This window comes from Bubalus kerabau, chromosome 2, assembly GCF_029407905.1.
Source record: "Bubalus kerabau isolate K-KA32 ecotype Philippines breed swamp buffalo chromosome 2, PCC_UOA_SB_1v2, whole genome shotgun sequence".
In the NCBI taxonomy this organism is placed as follows: domain Eukaryota; kingdom Metazoa; phylum Chordata; class Mammalia; order Artiodactyla; family Bovidae; genus Bubalus; species Bubalus kerabau.
The window spans coordinates 4560646-4583404 of record NC_073625.1 but is presented as its reverse complement, the minus strand read 5'-3'; the positions used below and the strand labels follow the sequence as shown (position 1 = coordinate 4583404).

Genomic DNA, 22759 nt, shown 5'->3' with positions numbered 1-22759 from the left:
CGGTCCTATAACGACCCATTAGTCATACAGTTAACCATTATTCATACGGTTCATATTTGTGAACTTGTAAAAGAAACTACACTCTGTAGCCCCCGAACCAACACTGACGGCCCGTGTGCAGTTACTGGTGAGCGTGCCCAAAGCCGCGAAACGTGCGAGCCGCCCTGTGCACCTATCAGTGCAGGCTGAGCAAGGCAACGCTCTGCGTCTCATTTCAGCTCTCATGTGGTAAACGGATGTCTCTTTGTGGCTTTTTTTAGTGCCGCAATTTTCACATTTATTGTGTGTGCTTTTTGTCGATGAGGCTGTTTAAAATGGCTCCCAAGCATAGCACCGCCGTGCTGTCTAGGGGTCTGAAATGCAAGCAGGCTGTGCTCACCTTGTGGAGCAAACACGAATGTTAGACAAGCTGCCTCCAGGCCCGGGGTGGGGGCTGCAGGCCCTGAAGCCGCTGTTAGTGAGTCAAGGACATGAATTAAATAAGGTCTCTTTAAACAGAAACGCACACAACACAAGGTCATGCGTTAATCACTTGAGAAAAACGTTGTGACCATCAGACCAGGAACCTGACCCTAGACATCCCCTAGGGCCAACTGTTCAGTTTTTGCTAACTCCAGAGCTGGAGGTGTCTTTATAGACAATAACTATGGCAACCCACTCTGGTACTCTTGCCTGGAAAATCCCATGGACGGAGAAGCCTGGCAGCCTGAAGTCCATGGGGTCGCTAAGAGTCCAGCACGACTGAGCAACTTCACTTTCACTTTTCACTTTCATGCACTGAAGAAGGAAATGGCAACCCACTCCAGTGTTCTTGCCTGGAGACTCCCAGGGACAGAGGAGCCTAGTGGACTGCCGTCTGTGGGGTCGCACAGAGTCGGACACAACTGAAGCGACTTAGCAGCAGCAGCAGCAGCACAAACAGTGAGGATTAGCTCTGCATGCAGACAACTTCATACACCATCAGAAAATCCTACGACCGGCAGCCTCTTGAGAGAGATAAGTAAGCCCGGCCACAGACAGAACAACCCTCTCTCTGTCCATGAGCAGCAAAGGCACGCAGCCTGGAAGACTGACCACGGTGGGGTGTCAGCAGGATGAGGTCACAAGGCAACAGAGCTCAGGGCATGACTGTGTCGTGTGGGAAGTAAGGAGAAACCAGCTCCTCAACACCAAATAAATTGCTTCTTGTGCTTTGGGTGGTCACAACATGCAAACTCAATTTATGATGATCTTAAAGGTCACACTAAAGCTTGACTTTTTTTTTAAGTAACTCATTAGGACACCCTGAAGTAAAAGACAATCAATCATGGAAACAGATGGGCTACAGAACGTGCTGCTGTGTTGCAATTAGTAAAGGAGGATGTGGATAAAGCAAACTCATTAGGCTGAAAAGCAGAAACACTGCAAAAAGCAAAAGACCCTGTGGTCGACCACAGCTGTAAACTCAAGGACAAATGTACCATTTGCCAGGAGAAGACAAGACTGAAAATGACAGATACACCATCCCGGGTCATTTGCAGATGCTCAGCCCAAACAAGGAAAAGTATTAAGTTGTACTCAAACATGAACCAAGATCAACAGACTTGAGAGTATTCTTTTCATGGGTCAACAGCAGTCACCTGTCCTTGTAAATAATAATTTTTTAAAAGATGTATTTGGATTCGATGGGGGAAAGATGTACACCCCAGAATTGTATGATTTGTTAACATTCTGTGTGTGCGTGAGTGCTCAGTTCAAAGTCGTGTCCAACTCTTTGCAACCCCATAGACTAGGGCCCGCCAGGCTCCTCTGTCTATGGGATTCTCCAGGCAAGAATAATGGAGTGGGTTGCCATTTCTTTCTCCAGGGCATCTTCCCAACCCGGGGATTGAACCCAGGTCTCCTGCATTAGCAGGCGGACTCTTTACACTGAGTCACCAGGGAAGCCCACAATATTCTATAATTGTAGGCCAAACACACAATCCTATAGCCTTTGTGGTTGTTTAGTTGCTAAGTCATGTGTGACTCTTTGCAACCCCATGGACTGTAGCCTGCCGGGTTCCTCTGTCCATGGGATTTCTGAGACAAGAATACTGGAATTTCTCCTCCAGGGGATCTTCCTGACCCAGGAACCAAACCCAGGTCTCACGTGTCTCCTACATTCCCAGGTGGGTTTTTTTTGTTTTTTGTTTTTTTTTCACCACTGAGCCACCATGGAAGCCCCTAATGCCTTGGAGATGGCTCTAAAATTCTCTCTGAATTTGTTAAGGTCAAGCAGCCCACCTGCAGTGTGCGTGGCTATGGGACACCCTGATTGATCTGCACATAGGCCAGCTCAGAACCCCAAGGCTGACACACTGCCTTGCTACCCAAGTGTGGTTCAAAGATCAGCAGCGGAATGTCATCTGAGGACTTGTTGGAAATGCAGATTCCCTGGCTCCAACCTAGGAGTACCAAATCAGAGCTTGCATTTTCACAAGACCCCCTAGTGATTCACACTTTGCAGCTGTACCCGCAATAGCCTGCAATTAGGGTGACGGGCTGTCCTTGGTGACACCAGATCTTGGTATCAGCACTGCAAGTCCCGTGCTGTGAAAAACCGCTCCGGCTCAGGCAAACCTGGACATCCTATGTATCCCAACACCACAACCAAAGAAAGTTCTCGACGGGAATATCTGAGCCTCACAGCCACTCAGGAATTGTTGTACCATGAAACAATTTCCCAGGCTTTATTTTGGACACACATTTGGTTTTGCATGGTCCTCATATAAGGAAAGGGCCTCCCTGATGGCTAAGCGGTAAAGAATCTTCTGCTAGTCCAGGAGACACAGGTTTGATCCCTGGGTTGGGAAGATCCCCTAGAGAAGGGTGTGGCAACCCACTCCAGTATTCTTGCCTGGAGAATCCCATGGACAGAGGAGTCTGGTGGGCTACAGTCCAAGGGATTGCAAAGAGTCAGACATGACTGAGCGACTCTGCATGCACATAAGGAACGCAGAACAGTCACTGGAGGACGCACACGTAAAGCTAAGCCCTTGAAGAGCCATCTTCCTCCATCCCATCCTTTCATGCCAGGACATAACAGCCCAGGGAATCCAGTTTGAGCAGAAAGAGACCAGGAGATGTGCTCTGGGAGCCCAGAACCATTCTTTATGTTGGTTACATCCTCCGCAGAACTTTCAAACCCAGTCCGCTACTCTAGTGCAATGATTCTCAAACTTCAGCCCTGTCAGAGTTACTTCCAGGAGTCTTACACAGAAACTGCTGGGTTCTGGCCTCCAACTCCCAGACTGAGGAGGTCTGGTGTGTGTGTCAGGGTTGGGGGTAGGGAGAGTGGGGTGATATTCTGCATTCCTAGCATCTCCCCAGGTGGTGCAGAGGCTGAATTGCTGAGATCACATCTAGTGAATCACTCATCTAGAATCCCAGCTTCTCCATTCTGGGGCAAACAGCTGCCTTTAACCCAGGTTCAGTTCTTGGGTTGGGAAGATCAGCTGGGGAAGGGAATGGCTATCCACTCCAGTATTCTTGCCTGGAGAATTCCAAGGGCAGAGGAGCCTGGTAGGCTACAGTCCATGGGGTTGCAGAGTTGGACACAACTGAGCGACTCACACACATACACACACACATTTTCTCCAGAATACAAAACAAAACAGCAACAATGAAGCAATGCATTATTTTGCTGCTCAAAGTGTCATCCCAGCCCAGCAGCACCCAAATCACAAGGGAGCCTGTTAGCCATGCAGAATCTCCGGCCCCACCGGGACCTGCTGAGTCAGGATCTGTATTTCACCAAGGTCCCCAGGCGACTGGCTTACAAAGAGAATGGCACATCCGCATCCTGTGTATAGCTGCAACTGCTTTATCTCCTCAGAACCAGTACTGCTGTGCTTCTCTTCCATTTATGTGTATATGTATGTATGTATGTATGCATATTTTAACCATAGCAGAAGAAAGCTTGTTTTCTTACACCCACACAGACTCATTGCTCAGAATGGATAAAACACATTACCTCCAACACTAAGAGAGCTGTATGGAGGCTGGTAGAGGAGCATTTGCTCTGACTTGGGGCACATAAAGTCTCTGGTGTCTCCAGGGAAGCAGTCACCCAAAGGAAGCCCCCCACCACCCATCAAGGACAGCTGGGCAGAGCCAGTGTGCATAGCCAGACCTCAGAATCCCTGCCCTTTGAAGGAGCCCCTGTACCTTCTGAATGAGAGGCGGCATTTATCAGCTGTGCTCCTGGGAAAGTTAGATTCCAACCTATTGAACCTACTGAAATCATCATTTCCCTTCTGCAGAGAGATAACACTGCCCTCAGATTTTCTACCTTCACTCCACTCTTCCAGTAACAGAAGGCCACCCGCTTTGTAATTTCTTCTTTGGAGCCCCTGAACTAAATACCAATCCTCCTGGCATTAAAGAAAAGTAATAGTCAATATCTATGAAGCATAGGTGTTATGTTCCAGATATTATACTAGATACTTAACATCCATTATCTTATGTACTGCATACATCAACCCTGGAGGTAGCTACAATGATTAGTCCCATTTTACAGATTAGGGAATTTGAGACACGGAGTGGCTGATTCGCTTGTCCAAAGTCATCCAGCAGATTCCAGAGCCAGCATACCAATTAAAAAAAAAGTTAAACCATCGCTTTTGTCCTATATGTTCAGGCTAGCTCTTTAAAAACTGTAATCACAGAAAGGATACGGCAGGCAGAACCCTGTTGTGCCAGTGTATCTTTTAACCTGTGTGTGTCTCAGGTTCTGTCTGCGGTGGGCAGGGTAAGAAGAAGCACTATGTCTCTCGCTGAGGAATTGTATGAGTCTCTGCTTCCACCAAGGAAACTGCAAAAGCACAGGACGAAGATGATGACCTCAAATAATTTACTGTCTAAACATCCTTCTGAAATACAGGAAACTGAGACTGGCTTAATTGTTGGCAACCGTCAAAGTGAGGCACGCCAAGGTTCTATTCTTGTTCTTCAGGTGGGTGGAGGGGGGCTGTTCCCTGAAAAGAGCTGCCTCTCAAGAGGAGGAGGGAAGGTCGAGCCTCTCCAAGGAGTTGCAGGAGAAAAAGGAACAGGGTGGCTCCCACGCGGACAGCAGCAAGGATGGGTCCCCAGGCCCCGCACTCAGCCGGGCTGCAGCTCCCAGCTCCTTTGTGGTTAAACTTGACCACGCGATTCAGCTTTGGACAGTGGAAGGGGAGCAGAAAGCATGTGTGCCTCCTCCGGCTTCACCCCACAAACACCTCCCCGCCTCGATGGGCTCTCTTCTGTCAGGAGTAACCTAGGAAAGCACGAGTGGAAAACAGCAGATGGCAGCGTCCCGGGGCTCTGAGGGACGGGCTGGAGTGATCCTTCCCACTGCCGCTCGCCCAGTTCAAGCCTGTCCTCCATACAGTGCCATCTACATTTTACACCAAGTTTAACTTCATGGAAGTCACTGAAGTCACTGAAATGGGGGCATTTGTCTGCTACCGCAGCTGGTATTAGGCAAACTATCTTACAGACGGATCAATGTCCCCTTTACCCCCCAAATCTGCCGCGTGCTAATGTCGCTCAGCTTGTTGCAAGTTCCCGTGAATAATGGAGAAGGAAATGGCAACCCACTCCAGTATTCTGGCCTGGAGAATCCCATGGACAGAGGAGCCTGGCAGGCCATGGTCCATAGGGCTGCAGAGAGTCGGTCATGACTGAAGCGACTAAGCATGCCTGTAAATACAGATTCCATCCAGAAAGAAGAAGCATCCTTCGAAGAACTAGGGGAGATTCTACTTTGTGTGTTCATCTGGCTGTTTTCTTCTAAGTCCCATCCAGAGATTGGCCAATGATAAATGAGAGTTTTGACTGAAGGATAGAAGACCAGGAAGAGATCGTACAGCAAGGATGAGAAGAAGTCTGCTGAAGAGGAAGACGCTGGTCATCGTGAGTTCAGCAGATTCCCAAGGCTACAGCTGCAGCAGGAAGTGAGGTGGAGTGGTTCCAAAAGCAAGTACCTTGACCTGACGGAGTCGCCAAGACTGGCCTAGGGAGCTGGGGAAAGGGGAGTGCTAAGAACGCTAACCCGCTGAGGAGGCAGATTATGGACCACCGCGGTACAGGGGCCTTGGAGTAAACCTCACTGAAATACGCTCTGGTATAGACTGATGAGGGCTTCCCAGGTGGCACTGGTAGTAAAGAACCTGCCTGCCAACGCAGGAGGCAAAACAGACTCGGGTTCCATCCTGGATTGGGAAGATCCCCTGGAGGAAGAAATGGCAACCCACTCCAGTATCGGTGCATAGAGAACTGCATGGACAGAGGAGCCTGCAGGGCTGCCGTCCGTGGAGTCCCAGAGAGTCACACAGCTGAGTGACTAACACACGCAAACACACACATGGACTGAGAAAGCTTGGCTTAGGCATGTTTATACAGATTAGGAAAGTGACAGATCTGATCTGCCCTAGATCATGCAACACAACTCACTGCCCAGACCTTCAGGAGCCCAGTTTCCTGCTTCTCCCAGCACTCAAGGCAGCCAGCTCTGTCCCCGACCTCATCAGCCTTGGGGCACCATCAGCTCTCCAGTCCCCTTGTCGCAACCATGCCCTGTGCCAGCCTGTGAACCAGCAACTTGGAAATTTAACACCAGTAGAGAAGAGAGTTGAGATGCAGGCCAGCCGGTCGCAGATGTGCAAAAATGTGACGCCGGTACGCTGGACCGAGCACATTCCTCTGTCCCCTCTGAACCAGAAAGACAATCACCGAAAGAAAACTGCTCCCCAAGCACGGACGCACCCGCCTCTGCCAGGCAGGGCCCGGGAGGAAGCGAGGGCTCTCCCCGGCAGTGGTGCCGGCTGCGCGCAGCTGACAGGCTCCCCCAAGCTCCACACACTTCCAGACAGGCTCCCCCAAGCTCCACACACTTCCAGGCAGGAGCAGCCTGGGCAAGGCCCTGCCCCCGGCAGGCCCGTCCGCGCCTCGCGCAGTGACCTCCCGCGCAGGGATCGCTCTCCAGGCCCCTGGAGGGCTGCTGTGAGTCCGCGGAACGCACGGGCGAGTCGGCCTGTTGGCTGCTCAGTTTCACTCAATAAACATTTATTGAGGGTCCCCTCGAGCCAGGCCCAAAGCTGGGGGCTGTTCCCTGGACGAGCAGGGTGACGGGCTGTAGCCCTCACCCCCAAGCTCAGCTCAGCTGTCCATCCCCCCAACACCACCCCAGCAAGCGGCAAAGAGACACGGAAGAGACCCCCACAACGCAGAGCACAAGGAACCGACAAGGTCGGGAGAGAACCCACAACGCCCTTCAAACTCGATGCGCGCACACGGTCACCTGGCCCAGAGGCAGCTTCTGACTGCGCAGGTCTGGGGTGGGGCCCAACACTGCATTTCTCACCAACTCCCAGGAGAGGCTGCTGCCGCCCACTGAGGACCCGACCTGGAGGAGCGCAGGGCTTACCTGGTCTTCAGGCTGATCTGACGCGAGTGGGCTACTGTGTGGGCAGGTAGGAGGGACACATTTGATTTGAATCTGAGCACCCATCAGAAGTGAGTGCATGGAGCTCACGCTACATGATGAGTCTGTAACATGCCAGCTGCTTGGCCGACGTAAGTTCAACACATCCTTGTGGGTGGGCACCAAGTGAGGACGCATAAACCCAGAGTAACGCAGTCACCTGTCTGCGGCCCACAGCGAGCTGGTAGTAAGGGTAAGGTGGGAAACGAAGTCTTGACATCTTTTAAAATCTACCTCTCACCAAATACCAACTCCCCACACTGCCCCCTCATCCATTTAGGCTGACCTCTGTCTGGAAATAGATTGTTTGAAGTCCACAGATTCTGAAATGGAGTTGCCTTTCAGGTGGCCCTCTGCTCGCCAGCACCGCCCAACTAATCCAACTCTGTTTTTAAACCACGACTATCATTGAAACCTTGAGGCGGGTGTTCAAGAACACCATCACCACATTAGTAGACTTCCTCCGTCTGGCAACAACCTGACCGCACCGAACAGGTATCAGTATCTGGAAGGGAATGGACTTTTTGTCACGTCAGAGCAAAATGATAACAATAAAGGCCAAGGGTGAAATTCCTTCCAGCATAAAAAGAAACACCGTGAGGACTGTTTACCAGGCCCCCTTCGGCACAGCCCAGCGGTCTCTAGAGAACGGACACTCGAGGATTGCTATGGCAGCCCAGGCAAGAATTCAAAATATATTGGGTTTCATGCTTAAAGAATTATGTTTATTGTTTTCCCTAATCAATTTTACCTCACAAAATAAAGAGTGATGGATCACTCTTAAATTCTTGGAAGAAAGGAATGTCAGAAACCTTACAAATCAAGCGTGTGTTAAAGCAAATGGGCATAGCGTGGCTTCCTAACTGGAAAGAGGATGTATAGCCCTCTGTGTAAGCTCTCTGGAGATCGTGACCTCAGAAAGCACCCATGATTTCTCAAGAGAACTATTACTTAACAAAATCTCCACAATGGCCATGAATAAGAGCCTGCCAAAGAATATAAATAGAAAAGGATTTAATATAGATCCCATAGTCGGGAGATTATTAGCCAAGGGAGTCTGGTGCTAATAAGATCACTCTCAACTCCCAAATCTCATTCCTCACAAAACAATATTCATGTTGCTAACTCTTCTAGGGAGAGACGATCGTCCTCTATAATCTGCAGCCCAACTGGCATTTCTTCTTCTATAAGGGAAATAACTCAAAATGATAAAATAATTCCACTTTGAAGTGGTTCTTAATATGCTGATCTAACTATAGCTTTGAATTTATAATGGAATAATTTCTGTGTTTTATATATAAGTACAATGAATCTCTGATAAGAACTAAAAATGAAAATGACCTGAATTATTTCCCATCATAAGCTTATTTCCATAACTGTAGTCAGTCTTGGGAGGTTTTCAATCTTTTCCCTCCCAACTTCATTCTATCACTTTCAGGAATGTTCCTCAATAGAAAATCGAACCAACAAAAATGGAAAACTCTTAATGCATCATTAGGCCCTTGGAGCATGAAAATAGACAACATCAATTAAAAACTAGAGTCCAGGATTATATTTTCTGTCTCCTGATTATTAAAACTCAAAAAAGCGATTTTTCAATAAGCTCCTTCATGTTTAATTGTAGTAGGTCCATATAATAATAGAAAAGGCAATGGATAGAAAGCTAAAAAAATGTGCATTAATAAATAAAAGTTAAATAATTTCTAAAATGTTGATATTTCAATTGTTTCTAAACCCATTGCAATCCATTATCATTAATAGCTATAAAATTCCTATTTATAATTATAAAATGTCTGCTAATGATCTCATTGAGAGTAAGTTATTTTATTAGTTGTTCTTCATTATATTATAAAAGATTATTAGTAATAGAACCATGTAATTAACTTGCCTGCTGTTGGTCTGATTTTTCTACTCATCTAAAAAGTGAGTATGCAATAGCATTCAATTTTGATTTAAGGGGTTACTATAAATTTAACTTGTTTTCTTTGAAATCTAGTTCTAAGCTTGACCTTACTAAAATACTTTATGTTATTTCATAAGTCATCAAAACTGAAACACACCTTCTGGAATATCTTTAAGTAAGGATTTTCTGACTCACAATAGCAGTTTTAACCCTAACCCTAACCCTGACCTAAGCAACAGCTCTGACCAATTACAAACTCAAGGCCATGTGCTTTGGCATCTAGGGCTATGGCAGGTAAATTTCGTCTTTTTTTTTTTATAATTGTATTTTAAATCTTATTAATATTTTTAGAAAGATGACCTTAGGTAGGGAAACTGGGGAAATACCCATGGAATTACCCCATTGAATATATAACTTAAAGTTCAAGAAAGCAAATAGACAAACATTTGGTTTTAGTTGTTTTTCATCTTTGAGAGCATCTCCTGGATACTAACCTCCAGCAAAAACACCGTATCATATTTCATTCTAAGTGTCTTCCTAGAATCTGCCCCACTGCTCTCCAAAATACTTTGCGAGAATTTGAATCACCCCGTGTATCACAAGGCATCACAATGTTTATCTTCGGAGTTAGAGCCTGGCTCCCCAGGGGTCAGGCACTGTGTCATTGGTTTCTGTGTGTTTTTATCCTGGACGCCTAGTGTAGCTGAAACGGGACAGACGCTCAGTAAGTGTTCATTGAGTGATTCAGTAGTGACTGCAGCGACTGGGTGTCACCTTCACATGTGTGCTTCAAGTCGTTTTCAAATTTTGCTTTTCTCTTACTCACGCCAGCCCAGCAGGTATACTAGCAAATGGTAACCATTTGGATTCCTAATCCATAAATGGTATTTATATATGTTGCCTCCAGCAATCCCTTCAAGCCCACCATGAGTAAGATATCTTAATTTTCTATTTCATACAAAAGGCTCAGATAGTGTGTGTCTTTACCATGTTCCTATGGAGAGGCTGGTGTACTGTAAAAGCAGTGCGTGGATCCAGGTCTTTGGGCACAAATTTGAAAATGTTGCTATGAAACCACAGCAATATTCCATGCTGGGAATTTCTAGGAAAGAGGAAAGCCTCAACTAAGCCAGCAACAGGCTCAGAAGAGATGATGCTTCCACCCAGGGTCTGAATTCTACCTATACCACCCCTTCATGTCCTCACTGCTTCATTTAGCATGGGGCAGATAAACCCTGGGCCCTTATGGGCAGTTACACCTTCCGTCATTTTTAAATCCACAGCATGAGAATTGATAGTGGTTGATAAAATCCTGGGTGTTCCAATCTAGAATCATGTAAGAAGAACCCAGCTGCTTTAAGCCCATCAGTCCACTTAATCTTCACAACCACCTCTGAGTTAGGTTTTAATGATCCCATTTTACAGCTGAGAAAACAGTCTCAGAGAAGAGAAATAACCTTGCCAATGGTCACACAGCTGGCGGGTGACAGAGCCTTAATTCAGAGCTCTATTTGTTTGACTCAGAGCTGTTCTGTCAACTATCCCACCATCCTTTTACCCATTTCTACCCAATAGGAGACAATTATTAGAAACCTTATGAAGCTCAAACTCAACCAGTAGAAGGGAATTTCTGTGCCTTCTCACGCACTTCGTTGTAAAATAAACTGTCCCTTTAAATCGGTGTTTTTAAAGAACATTCTCCCAATTTCTGAAAACAAAAGTCATTTTCTGCAAATTGGGACCCACGCTTGGATTATCCCAACTGTTTTTCACATTCTTTCAAATTCAGTGTATAATTCATTACACTTTTTCCTGGTCCCTTTTGCTTGTGGAAACCTGAGGAGTATCACCCAAGAAAATGTGGCATTCTAAACATTTCTGTAAGGTTAAACTTCAGGAAATAGCATTAGAGCTATACTTCCTTCATTTTACAAACAAAACAAAAGTGGACAACCAAGGCTCACTCTCGCATCTGGAAGCCAAAGACAGACACTTCTTAGTTCTGTACTGGAGTATCTGACATCTTTGTCCACACCAATTCCTAAATTGAGTATTTTGTATCACATTGAAAACCTTTTCTTGCTCAAACAAGCACCTTACTCACTATGAGTAAAACTATACCTTGCGAACTGGCAGCAGAAAGCCAAGTTTAGGCAGCCGATATGTTAGTTTTGGTCTGTTATTTTAAATTTTGATTTAGTTGGCATTGAAAAAAAAAAAAAAAACAACTCTGGAGATTTTACACAGATTTCCAGACTCCCTGAAAAATTCAGGTTTCTAAGCCATCATTTCATGTCTTACATTTGTCATTAAGAGGCTGAAATTGCTCCAGAGCACAGCAAGTACCTGGAGCTGGGTGGCCATCTCTGAGTTCTCAGCCATGTGTCCTGCTAATCCCCTTCTAATCCAGGTGTATTCCACCACAGGACAAAAGTGTTTCCTTTATTTACTTAAGCTTGCTTTTCAGAGTTCATGTCTCAATACTAAAAAAGCAAGGTTTGTTTTGTTGTTTGAACACCAAGAGTGCCTTTAATCTGCAGTGGTTTGGGTACAAGATATACTAAAAGAACACCACTTCCTCCTTCACCAAAAGGGTATAGGTTTCAAATCCATCTACTTGTCAGGTCATCTGGTCTGTCTCAGTTGACAAGGATATTCCTGAGAGAGACAAAATTTTAGGCCTCCATATCGTCCGCTCTCTGATATCTCTTCTGTGAATGTGTTACCTTACTAGGGAAAAGGAACTTTGCAGAAATTTAGATTACTGTATAGCACAGGGAACTATATTCAATTTCTTGTAATAACCTATAATGGAAAAGTGAAAGAGTTGCTCAGTGGTGTCCAACTCTGTGTGACCCCATGGACAGTAGCCCACCAGGCTCCTCTGTCCATGGAATTCTCCAGGCAAGAATATAGGAACAGGTTGCCATTCTCTTCTCCAGGGGATAGTCCCAACCCAGGGACTGAACCCAGGTCTCCCTCATTGCAGGCAGATTCTTCACCATCTGAGCTACCAGGGAAGCCCAAGAATACTGGAGTGGGTAGCCTATCCCTTCTCCAGGGGATCTTCCCAACCCAGGGGTTGAACCCAAGTCTCCTGTATCATAGGCAGATTCTTTATGGTCTGAGCAACCAGGGGAACCCATAATGGAAAAGAATCTGAAAAATAATATACATACATATATATATATATATATATGCATGTATAACTAAATCACTTTGGTATATTCTGAAACTAACACAACATTGTAAACTAACTAAACTTCAATTTTCAAAAATTGAAAAGGAAAAAAAGATTACTCATCAGCTGACCTTAAAATAGTGAGATTATCCTGGATTACCTGGGTGGGCCCAGTCACAGGAGCCCTTAGGGAGCAGGAGGGAGGAGCTGCGTGGGCAAAGGACGTCAGAGAGATTTGATAAATGAGGAGGACTGAGCTCACTGGTGCTGGTTTGGAAGATGGAAGGGTCCCTGGGCCAAGAAATGCCTCTGGAAGTTGAGAGCGATCCCCAGCTGACAGCCAATGAGGAGGTGAGGACCTCAGTTCCACAACTATATGGAACTGAATTCTCCCATCAGTGTCAATGAGCCTGGAAGCAAATTCTTTCCCAGAACTTCCAGATAAATCTCAGGCTGGCCATCCCTTGATTCTGGCCTTGGGAGAAACCCTAAGCAGAGTACCCAACCAGGTCTGCCTGGACTCCTCACCTACAGAAGCTATGAGATAATAAATGTGTAATGTTTTAAGCCACTAAGTTTGTGTCACCTTATTAAAGGTGGTGACTGAAAATGAATCCAGGCCCCACGGTCACCTGTGACCCCACCTGGTCGTATCAGAAATGCTCTGAATGCTTCATCCATAGCAATCATCATTTCTCTGATGTTAATCGTTCACTTTGTCATTAATTATGCATGTTTCTAAGCCAATCCTATTGATTCAGAACCTGTATTTGTGTTCTATCACTGCCATAATGAATTAACACCAACAAGAAAATAAAGGGGCTAAAAGTGGTGCTGAGAAAATTAAGTAATGAAAAATCACATGGAAATTGAACCTCTTTCAATTTAAATTTTTCAGAATGATCTATTTTAACTATAATGTATTGATGTGTGAAGGCAAGAAAAAGCTCTTTACTCCATGTTTGACTTCTTTATTAAATTCTTTTTCAAAACTGCCATTGTACCCATGAAACACTGGCTACGGTTTTAAAATTAAGTGCAGAGTAGATTCACAGAAACCACCACTCTGGGACCTTCTTTTGTCAAACTCTTTGTTTTTCAAATAATATTTATAAAGTCTTAATAACTAGTGGGAAAATCTTAAGGAAGACAAGGCAATACAGTCAGACTGTATGAGACGGTTTAAACTGTACTCATCTTTGCATTCAGTACCATTTTCAGCACAGGAGAGAGGGGGACAGAGTGTAAAACCAGGAAGGTGTGGGATTTACAATTAAACCTCTCCTCTCACACCTCCAAGCTGAAGTTTTCTTCATAGGATGGATTGTTCCCTGACATTATCATTTTGTCTACTGAGTTGTAATATATTTCTCCTAATAGATGTCAGCCACAAGAAGCCAGTGACTGCTCATTCACTGAAGGACAGACACCCTTTAGACTGGTGCCTGGTACACAGCCAATTCTCCGTAAATACTTGTTAAATGAATGAACAAATTGATGATGCAAACTCTCGATTACCAACCAGCTGTTCTGACAGTGCTGAAGAAGACTCTTGGGAGTCCCTTGGACTGCAAGGAGATCCAACCAGTCCATCCTAAAGGAAATCAGTCCTGAATAGTCATTGGAAGGACTGATGCTGAAGCTGAAGCTCCACTACTTTGGCCATGTGGTGCAAAGAACCGACTTGTTGGAAAAGACCCTGATGCTGGGAAAGACTGAAGGCAGGAGGAGAAGGGGACGACAGAGGATGAGATGGTTGGATGGCATCACTGATTCGATGGACATGAATTTGAGTAAGCTCCGGGAGTTGGTGAAGACAGGGAAGCCTGGCGTGCTGCAGTCCATGGTGTCGCAGAGTCAGACACGACTGAGCGACTGAACAAGAAGTTCTAACAGCCCACCTTTACCTTCCTTCCTCCACTCACTAAGCTGTTCCCACGCCTTTTGTTTCTAACATTAGCTTTGCTACAGTCACCACTGAAACAGCAAGTCTCTTCTTTTTTATTTGTCCAAAAGACATTATTGAGCACCTTCAGTATCCCCTGTTCCCTCAAAAGTCATTCATTTATTCAACAAGGAGTCCCGTGGATGAGGTCACAGGGTAACCAAGGGCAGAGCATGCACACAGAGCCTCCTAGGCCCCTGCAAGGTCTTGGGTTTTTAGTAAGAGCGAGAAGTCGGACGCTGTGGGCAACCCTCACCAAGTGTCTTATTCTGATTACAGGAAGTCCCCTACATAGGAACCTTCAAGTTGGGAACTTTCAAAGACATGAAGGCGTGTGCCATCAGCATCAGGCACGAGTGAGCCTGCAGCCTGCCCTCCATCTCCTGTTGCTGGTGGTCCTTCAGCCTACCATCTCCCACCTCCCCTTCCTCCTGCCGTCAGTATCTCTTCTTGCCTGTCCACTCGATGCCAGCCCCTGGATGCCAGCTGTTGTACTCTACCACTCTACCTTTCAAGGTACTCCACTGTAAGATTTAAAATGTTTCATTTTTTGTGTTTGTTTTTTATATATGTATTATTTATGGAAAAGTATTATAAACCTATTACAGCACAGTACTATATAGCTGATGATGTTAGTTGGTACCTTTGTCAGACTTACTAACAAATTGGATTTACAAACGCTTTCTCAGAATGGAACACGTTTGTATGTAGGAGGCTCAGTGTAATATTTGAATAAGGCCTATCTTATGAGGCCGAGGGCTTCCCTGGTGGCTCAGCTGGTAAAGAATCTGCCTGCAGTGCGGGAGACCTGGGTTCGATCCCTGGGTTGGGAAGATCCCCTGGAGAAGGGAATGGCAACCCACTCCAGTATTCTGGCCTGGAGAATTCTATGGACTGTATGGTCCATCGGGTCGCAAAGAGTCGGACATGACTGAGCCACTTTCCCTTATGAGGCAAAGGTAGAAACAAGGTCACCAGTCAGGGAGCTCTAGAAAGACTCCTGTGTTTTGACTGCCCACTTCCTCAGATACTTCAAGCTAGGCTCTGGAACGGACTCTATCAGAGCACAAGGCTCATCTTGGAAGTCCTTATAAGGCACTGACTGCCCACTACTGCCTCCTTCATGCTCAGCCCTCCTCTCACACAGCAGTCACGGCCTTCTGGGCGCTGACTCTGCAAAGGATCAGAGCGATCACCTCCGCTTGTGGAAGGCGGGGCTCCCATCGCACTGGTTCCTCGGCCAAGGCTCACTTCACCCACACGAGGCTGTGGTGCTCCTTCTCTGCTCAAACCCAGGTTTATACCATTCATTCTCACTGAAGACAAACTATAGCATGTCTTTTTCGAAAGTTAAAAAGTGCATTGATTTAGAGAGGCCAACGATCAAGAAGGCCCTTATGTCCCTCAAGGCTTTCCCAAAGCTGTAAGGCTTGGCTCAGTCCCACCTGAAAGCCCCTCTAGTTTTCAGGCTTCCCAGGAGCCACTCCAGAAAGAGAGGACCATGATGAGCAGTCCTCAGCAGGCTTTCCTGTAAGGCTCTCGCCCTAAGCTGGACCCAGTTGACCTCTTCTACAAGCTGAGCCCACAGGTCAAAATGAATGCCATTCTGTGCCCCCCCACCCCACCCCTGCCCCCCATCATTTCTCTGAAGTGTTATCAGAGCAGATACTGCGGCTTCAGGGCATTCCTGCAGCTAGTCATCAGTAGGATGTCATCAGAGACACAGCATATGGGTGTCCCGGCAGGATGGAGGGGCACCGCAGCTAAGAAGACATGAGCTGCCACTCCCGAACTTTGAGTCCTGCAACCTCTCCTCAAGTAATGTAACCTTGCTTGGGCTGTTTCCTCACCTCTAATATGGGCTCACTGGGAGTGAAGAATAACTAACACACGTATCAAGCATTTAGCGCACTCTGTCACACAGCAAGGACTCCATACATTATTAGTTATCATCATTTAAACCATTATTCAAGTTGTCATCATCACTGCGAAGATGGACACAAACAGAGCCTGAGCTCAAGAAGCAGGGAGGGGCCCTTTATGTCACCTGGTGGCAAAGACTCCTTCTTGGAAAAAGGTCATTTTACAGCATGGTAGTATGGATCCAGCTTCTTCCACTTCTTCTATGTTTCTTAGCTGATATAGGGAAAACTGAGGCAAGAATTTTAAGGTTCTTGAGACAAGCTCCAAGTGATGGATGCAAAGACCAGCAAACACAAAGGGCAGGAGCCGTGTTGTAGGTTCAGTCCTACGACGGTGGAACAACCGGGCAGAAGCTCACGTAGCTATTTCCGTTTTGTTTCTGCTGTATTCCCTGGTGGCTCAGGTGGTAAAGAATCTGCCTGGAATGTAGGAGACCTGGGTTTGATCCCTGGGTCGAGAAGATCCCCTGGAGCAGGAAATGGCAACCCACTCCAGTATCCTTGCCTGGAGAATTCCATAAACAGAGAAGCCTGGCGGGCACAGTCCATGGGGTTGCAAAGAGTCAGACACAACTGAGTGACTAAGCACACACAAGAAAGATGAAGGAAGACAGTAAGAATAATGAGGGACAGAAGAAAGGGAAAAAGACACTGATGCTGAAAGCCTAGCTTCTCTGTGCACTGGTGCCGGACTGAATGTTGGAGACTAAGTTTTGGGTGAAGTAGAAAAGGATAGCCTTATTACTCTGCCAGGCAAAGGGGGACATAGAAGGGTCATGTCCTCCAAGACATGCATCCCAGCTTAGGGAAGATACTGAGACGTCTTATAGTAATGGTTCAAAGAGGACACGATCAGCTCGGTGACGTTCTTCTGATGGGTTGGTGGTAAGCAGGGGTCAGCATCATCGACTTTCAGGTCCGACTGGTCTGGAATCTACATGCTTGTGGCCAGAACAACATCATTAATCATAAACTTCTCCCACCTGGAGGGGATTTCAGTATCTGCAAAATAACTCAAAGATATTGCTGTGTGTGTCCTGTGGGGAAACAGGACCCTGTTGCAAGGCTGCATGACTGTCTCTTGGCTGTTCCTCCCTTGTCTCTGCGTCCCCCTCCCTCCCCTAATTAACAACTGCTTGAATCTGCCCATTGGAACTCAGGGAAGGTCATGGAGGATGAATGAAGGCTGTTTACTGTGATCAAAGAGATGGGGGACAAAGAGAGGCCTTGTGCCCAGGAGGCCCACGGGGCCCTCCTCGGTATCAAAAGGAAAGGAATAAGAGAAGCTGAAGAAACAAAAAGGAAGCCCTGAAGAAAGCAGAGAAAGGAACTAAACAGTGGAAGAGCAGGAAGAGGAAGAAAGAACAAGACAGGGAGAAAGGAGGATCACCAAGAGGCTGGGCCTACGACCTCTGTCACCCAAGGGAAAGGCTGGGACCAGACCAGCAGATTCCAGGGAACACTCACAATGCAACCAGCTCTAGTGTCTCTGCCTCTTTTGTGAATGAAAATGCCTCTGTCTTTAGAAGTGAAGCTTAGACTATTCTTGATCTTTGCGTTCCAATTACGTCACCAAGACTTGTTTACACGGTTATCGACTTCATTGCTACCTCCTGGAAGTAAAACCTTGTTAACTCTCAAATGCGGTGACTGCAAAGTAATGTGGATTCAAGGATGCTCGTTTGGCTAAGAATGCAACTTCCCAACCGAAAGAGGGGGCAACTGGAGAGCCAAAGGTTTGGGAGTTGGCCCCAATGGTTCACTTACTCCAGTTATTTTGCTTTCAGTTTCTAGCATTTATCAAAAATTCTGTATGTCAACATTTACATGCTTGATACTCATTCTCCTAATTATACTCCTGTATTAGCCTTTGTATTCTGTTGGCCATGAGAAAAAACAGACCATTCAAAAGGACAACTACTTAAACTTCCTTTCGTTGTGGAACTTCATCTGGATATGGGATGGAGACATAAGAAGGGGGCCCAGGATGTAGCCACAGGTTGGAAAAATGATCCAACCTGCATTTAGAGACAAGGCAGGAAGAGCCAGCTGAGAAATAAGAAGTCTAATGAGGAAAATTGGAGACGGACAGTGTCACAGAAGCCACTAAAATCACTGATGCCAAGAGAAAATAGCTTATGAATTAGGAGGGACCAGTCAACTCTTTCAAATGTGCTGAGAAGTTGAAGAAGTATGTGGCTCCCTGGATCTGACCACACAGAGGTCACTGCTAATCTCACAGATGTTGTTTCCATAGATAGTGGGGGCAAAAGCCACGTGGGTGTAGGGTGAACAACACGAAGAGAGGGCGTGAAGACTTGGCATCGCCAGGAACACAGCAGCAGCTGGAGCAGAGAAATGATGTGAGAGATGCCGAGAAGTACAGGCTCCAAGGTTGTTTTCTGTTTTTAAGACGGAAAACATTAAAATATGTTGACATGTCATCTTCAGGACTCTGTGATTCAGAGATGTATTATTATTTCCCCCATTGACCAGATAAGAAAACTGATGCTGAGAAAGGTTAAAAATTGGATCAAGGTCTCACAGCCGGCAAGAGGCAGAACTAAAAGTTGAACCCAACTGTCTTCTTCCAAAGTCCTAGACAAACTTCCACGGATGACATTTTATTACATTTATTGCATAACTGTCTTCCTCACCTTCTAAGTACAGGGACTGAATCTACGTCATCTTTGAATTCCTAGCACCAAGCACAGTCTCTCATAGCTAATAATGGGTACTTAGTAAATGTATGTCACAGCAGTGAATGCATTAACCAGAAGTCAGATTTTAGCCTTTAAAACAAAGAAAAATAGAGAACTTCCATATAGAACAATGACATAAAAAACAATACAGAGAAATTGGCCAGTGTTTCAAATATTTGGAATATGAAAGTGATAACAGGAATAGTGACCTTCTTTAAGGACGAGCATAATAATTAACCTGTATTGAAAATGTACTTGTTCACACAGCTGTGTTTCCCACATTTGTAACCAGCAACCCTATGAGAACACACCCTGGTCTTATACAGTCACCAGCCTCCACTATAATGCACAGCTTACTCGTCACTTATTCCTTCATCCCCCCTGCACTTAAAATACATACAAGGCTCCTATTTCCATACAGAATCCATTCTCAGGTAATACTGATTTCATCGTGCCGTTCCACATGAGACTATGTATTTGTATAGGAAGGAAAAGGTGCATTCAATCATCATGATGATATTTTGTGTGCTGGCAAGAATAAATGGATTTTTTTAAAACATTCATGGGATCAACTGATTTCCCCAACCACACACGTTCTGCTCAGCTGTTCGGCTGGCATGTTACTTCACAACCCTCTTAATACAGTTATTAGTTGTTCCCTTTGCCATATGAATAAGACAATTTTAGCAAAGATCCTAAGGTTAAAGTAATTAGTAGTTCTAAAATCTGTGACTTCTGATGTTTGTCTTAAAATGTTATTAACTTAAAATTCTGCTGAAAGGATTTTGTTTTGAGCTTCCTCCAAAAAAACTCTTCCTTCATTTCAGAAAATTTACCCTTTGAAAGTTTGAATAGCAAAAAAAAAAGTTTTTTAGGTTAACAAAAATTGCTTCATGATGTAAGATAGAATACTTCAATTTGGTTTGTTAAGAATAGTTAGGAAAGAAGTTTAGGATTTGCCCATAGACTAATTACTTATATAGTTAAAAAGTACTTGAACCAAGTTAAATAAATTACGAATGCCTAAAGTAGGCTAAATTTCATTCTGATTATTTCCAGAAGGCTTCTAATCCCACAAAGTTTTTAAAAAATCTTTTTTGTGCTTAATGTAAGAATTACCTACCATCCCCTTCCCTCCTCTCCCTCCCGGTCTATCTAAAAGCATCAAGTATTTTTTTTCCTAAAAGGGATATACTATACAATTTAGCTATTCATTTATGCAAATGATGGTAAACAGAATTATAAAGACAGATAATAAACAGCAAATGAGGTTATTTTGTTTCACGCTTTATGTTGTCAGAGTTCTGAGCATGGTTTAGTGTTTTCTATTCATGACTTTATATTACCAAATTACTCCCTGATGGTGTCTCAGATGTGCTTTTGTCTGCAAATGAGAAGGAATAAAATACCAGGACATTAACGTTAAATTACAATCGTTAATGGCGTAAATACGAAAATAATTACTGCATCATACCATCAATTGTTATGTGTTCATTACTGAAGTTCTTGTAAAGCCTTCATTTTCTTGTTACAATTATTTTTTCCTTTATTTTTGTCTGGCTATTTTATAGTCCTGACAGTACTTTAGCAACATTCAGCAGTTACACAAGCCATTTAATCCTGCTCAAAGCTTCATTTAAACTTAATTTTAGCTGCATTTTATTTGTGTATATATGCCTTTTACTTCTTTCTGACAGTGAAAAGGTACTTCTGCAGTAGATATTGGAAAGACTTGTCAAAGACGATTATCTAAAACAAGCAATAAACTTAGGAGGTCTCAAACTCACTTGAACACCGGTCGCTGAAATACCTTTATTAATCAAACTTAACTGCGTCCCCATCCTCTAAAATTTTAGTTCAACAGCCCGCCTCGCTTCTCTCCTTAAAATGAACCTGTTTTACAGCTAATCACGCGAAGTGGTTTTAAACCTCTGCTCTCCTTCCCCCTGAGGGGTTCTGTCTCCTCCGCCCCACCTCACCTTTTCTCCGCACCTCATCCCTCTGCTACCAATGCTGTCTCTCTAGCTGGCAGGAAAGGGGGCCCACACACACACTCACACGCTCACACATACACACCCCTCCCCGCCCAGGCGCCTCGCCCTTGGAGGGTCGTCCGAGTGCACTCTTTGTCTGCTCCACTCTGTGACCGTCACCTCGCCTGTCACCCGCCAGCCTCAGGCGAGGAGTGGCAGGAAAACTCGCACCGTGGTCTGGAGCTGGAAGGCGGACGAGGGGCGCGGGGCGGGGGGAGGAGGGTCCGAGGGCGGTCCAGCATCCCTGGCCGCTGCACGTGCGCGCGCGCGGTGGAGCACAGACACACGCGCGCGGGCGCGCGAGCACACACCCCCAAGAAGTCTTCCGTCACCTGTTCGCTTTCCAAACCAGCTCTAGCACCGGGTAAAACTTACCCGTTTCCCGTCTCCACCCCCACCTCTGGGAGTTCCAGTCCGAGGAGGCATCCTTACAATTTTCCAAACTATGTTCAAAAAGAAAAGTGTACACTGGGTACTATATATATATATAATATGTATTTATACCTCCGTCTTCCTCTCGTTCGCCCTTTCTGCACTCACACCAGCCTTGCCCTGCCTCTGAGCGCACACACAAGTCTCCCACCTCCGCCGGCAGTCCAGGCTTAGAGCCTCTGCCCTTCACTCGGGAAGGGTCTCTTCACCCGGGACCTCAGTCCCCAGAGACCCTCTGCCCGACGCCAAGCCCCGAGCACTGTCTCCACCTCGTGCCGTGTGCAGCCGGGCGCTCCCAGCTCCCGAGCACTAGCCGAGCCTTCAAACTTTTTCTCGCCTTCCCTCCGGCCTCAAAACACGCGCATCCGGGGGGAGGGGGGGTGTGTCTAAGGCCCGTGATCCCAGAGCCCAGGGGGACCCGCGAAAACCGCCGGCCGCGGTGTCGAGGTGACCAGCCCTAGGGACCCTGCCAGACCCGGCAGGGACGAGAAGGGAGCCAGCAGGTGCAACCTGCCAGCGGACCCCGGGTTCACGCCCTGGGGGAACGGGGGTCCGGCCTGGTGAGAACAAAGCTGGAGTCTGGGGAGACCGTCGGACGGGAAGCGACGAGACAATAGCAATACGGAGAACTTAAAGAGTAGGACCGCTGGGTAAAGTTGTCTCCGAGTCTGGACGTCTCGGGCTGGCCGCAGGCTCGCGCCGCAGACCCCGAGCCCCCCGCCCCTCCCCGGCGCGGAACAAGCAAACCCCCGGCTCCGCCGCGAGTCCCTGGATGCTCCGCAAACGCCCTGGGCGCCCAGACCCAGTCTGAGGGCCGGACGCTCCGGGGCTGAGCACTGCAGGGCAGGAAGACCTGCCAACGCGCTCTCCCGGCTTTACCTGTCGGCGGGCTGCCCGGGAGCCCGCGGCGCGCCACCCGCCGGCCGTGCCCTCGGCCCCTGCAGCCGCCGCGGAGCGCAGACAGCGCGAGCCCCGCGCGCCGCGCCCCGCCCCCGGCGCCAGGCTCCGCCCCGACCACGCCCCCGACCACGCCCCGGGCGCCGGACCACCCCCCACCCCACCCCAACCCTGACCCCCTAGGAGCCAGGCCCCGCCCCCGGCCACGCCCGGACTCCAGGCCCCGCCCCGACCCCAACCCCGTCCCCCGAGCACCAGGCC

General features: G+C 46.7%; 2 long non-coding RNA genes across 4 annotated transcripts in view; one reads left to right on the top strand and one right to left on the bottom strand.

The window, feature by feature from the left end:
- The window catches only part of LOC129644582 (uncharacterized), a 42858-nt gene extending 20327 nt beyond the window's left edge, over nucleotides 1–22531 (bottom strand). The window contains exon 1 of one of the 3 annotated variants that reach the window (XR_008710847.1): nucleotides 22481–22531. This is a non-coding gene — a long non-coding RNA (uncharacterized LOC129644582). Of the gene's footprint in view, nucleotides 1–7769; nucleotides 7865–22480 lie in introns of those variants that run through there. The other 2 variants (XR_008710845.1, XR_008710846.1) reach the window with 2 other exon arrangements.
- On the top strand, nucleotides 12781–15127 carry LOC129644581 (uncharacterized). Its single transcript, XR_008710844.1, has 3 exons — nucleotides 12781–12918; nucleotides 13948–14360; nucleotides 14792–15127. It is a non-coding gene; the product is annotated as an uncharacterized LOC129644581 (long non-coding RNA).
- Nucleotides 22532–22759: the final 228 nt, after the last annotated feature.